Consider the following 2,500-nt stretch of genomic DNA (forward strand, 5'->3'; position numbering starts at 1 on the left):
GGACCGAACCAACGGGCCGCCCGGCCCCGGCGGGACGAGGCTCCGCCAAGCGGGCGTTCCGGGAGCGGGGAGCTTCGGAGCGCTCCCCAAGTCTCCACTTAGGGGGACGAAGGCCCTCGGCCGACACCGACGGGCCTGCGAGGCACCCCAGCCGCGCCGCCGCGGACGCCGCCCGCCCGCCCGCCGAGGCGAGGCGGGGAGGGACGGCGCACCGGCCGGCGATTGATCGTCAAGCGACGCTCAGACAGGCGTAGCCCCGGGAGGAACCCGGGGCCGCAAGTGCGTTCGAAGTGTCGATGATCAATGTGTCCTGCAATTCACATTAATTCTCGCAGCTAGCTGCGTTCTTCATCGACGCACGAGCCGAGTGATCCACCGCTAAGAGTTGTCTGCCTTTCGGCACCGCCCCGCGCGCGCGGAGGGGCCGGGACCGCTCCGCAGAAGCGGCCCCCTTCTCGGACGACGGACCGCCGCCCCACCGACCGACCGACCGCCCCCCTCCGCACGCGCGGAGGGGGCGCGCGACGACCGGCGGGCGACGGTCGCGCCTCGCCTCAGATGACCGTACCGACATCACAACGGAGGGAAGGAAGGGAAGGGTGAAACAAGCTCCGAACGGCAAGGGCCCGGGGAGCCCGCGCTCCCGACCGACCTGGGGAAACAACAAGCACCTTGCTCGCTTCGGAGGCGGCCCAGGCGCCCGGGCTCGGCCCGGCCTCCGCACGGAGGGCCGGCGGCGCGTCCGACCGCGCGCCCGGACCTGCACCCGCCTCTCGCTCGCGCGGAGGGGGGAAACCACAGACGCTGACCGCCGCGCGGGCGACCAGCGGGGGCGCCCCGCTCGCGCCGCGCGCGCCTCCGCGCCGCCCAGCGCCCGCGCGCTGCGACAGCCGGCTCCTTGCCCCCGTGGCCCCGAAACCCCGGCTCTCGCCCCGACGCCGGGAACGCCCGCGCGGCGCCGCCGCCGCACCACACCGGAGACAGGGACGGACGGCCAACCGCCGGAACCCGAGACGGCGACGCGACGCCGCCGCCCGGCGCTCCGCCCGACCGCCGCCCGGCCACCGCACCGCCGCGGCTGCCCTCCCGGAGCCGCCGCCGCCGCTTCTCGTCTCGGCCCCTTCCGCAGGCACGCGCCAGGCAGAAGGCGGACGCCGCTGAGCCGGAGGCGACGCCCCCTCTCCCCGCTTCCGCGCGGAGAACGGGACGGGGAACGCCCCTCGGCCGCCCACCCGCCTCGCCTGACCGAGACCGGGAAAGGCGACTGCGAAGCGACGGGCAGGACCCGGGACGGGACAGGCCACGCGGCCGGCCACCGAGCGACCGCCGGCCGGCACGCCGAGCGGCGGCGCCGCCGCCGCCGCTCGGGCCCGGGGGCTGCGCCGCCCCTCCCCTCAGCCGGGGCGGGAAGGGGTGGGGGTGGCAAGCAAGGAGCACGAAGCCGCAAGCGCGCCGCTGCGCGTCCACGGAGACGCGGCGGCCCGAGCAGGCCGCCCCGCCCGGCGAGACCCCCGACCGTGGGGGAATCGCCATCGCCCCCGACGGCGAGAGAGCCCGCGCTCCCCGCCGGGGGGGGGGGAGGTTCCCCTTCGCGTTTCGAGGGCGAGGCAGGCCGGCTGCGGCCGACCGAACGCCGCCGGTCTCGCCGCCGAGACCGGACCGCGGAGAAGGGGGGGCAGGGGGGACACCCCTCCCCGGCGCGGCCGCCCGAGGGGACAAAAAGCCCACGGCGTGGGCGGCGGCCGCCATGGCCAGGGCCTGCACGAGAGCGACTCCCGCCCCTGGAGGCTCAACCGCCGCACACGGCCGGGGCCCGCCCCTGCGGGTCGCACCGAGCCGCCCGAGTCTTTAAACCTCCGCCCGGCTCCGCGGCCTTCGACCCCCGGGCTCAGCCGAGGGAGGGCCGCGGAGGCGCGGACGCTAGGTACCTGGCCCTGGGGTGAGGGAAACATCCTCAAGGGCCCCGCGGGGGTGCCTCCCCCGCTGCCGCCATCGGGGGAGCGTCCGCCCGCGGGGGCGCGCCCGACATCCGCCACCACCACCACGTCCTCCTGGCCCGGGGCCCGAGGTTTCCCTCAGTATCCCGGCGCTGCGCCCGGGAGGAGAGCCGTGGCTCGGGCCGCCCGCTGGCGCGCGGGACACGGCCCGGCGCGGGAACTCGCCCGCCGGCCCGAGGGCCGGCGCCACGCACCCGAGCCCGGAACGCCCAGAGGCCTCGGCCCTGCACGCGGCCGGCCGGCCCCCCGGCGGGCTTGCTCCGCAGCAAGCCCGCCACGGTGCGGGCAGGAAGGATCGGGGGAGACGCCTCCCCCGACCCCGGCGAGGCCTGCTCTGCCCGCCGCCCCTCTCGCCGGGCTGGCGCCGGCCGCGCCCAGCCCGTCACCGCCAACGGCTCGCGCCGGTCCCCTCTCCCTCTCCTGCGCGCGCCCGAGCGCCGGGGGCTTTCCGCTCGGCCGGCCGGGGTTCCCGCCTCCACGCGCCCCCACCACACCGGCGGCCA

The 2,500-nt window shown here is 78.2% G+C and overlaps 1 non-coding gene across 1 annotated transcript; it reads right to left on the reverse strand.

Annotated features, from left to right (window-relative positions):
• Positions 1-234: 234 nt before the first annotated feature.
• LOC141955203 (5.8S ribosomal RNA) lies at positions 235-387 on the reverse strand. The gene has a single exon (XR_012632420.1). It is a non-coding gene; the product is annotated as a 5.8S ribosomal RNA (ribosomal RNA).
• Between the last annotated feature and the right edge of the window lie 2,113 nt (positions 388-2,500).

This window comes from Athene noctua, unplaced genomic scaffold, assembly GCF_965140245.1.
Source record: "Athene noctua unplaced genomic scaffold, bAthNoc1.hap1.1 HAP1_HAP1_scaffold_140, whole genome shotgun sequence".
NCBI classification, from domain to species: Eukaryota; Metazoa; Chordata; class Aves; order Strigiformes; family Strigidae; genus Athene; species Athene noctua.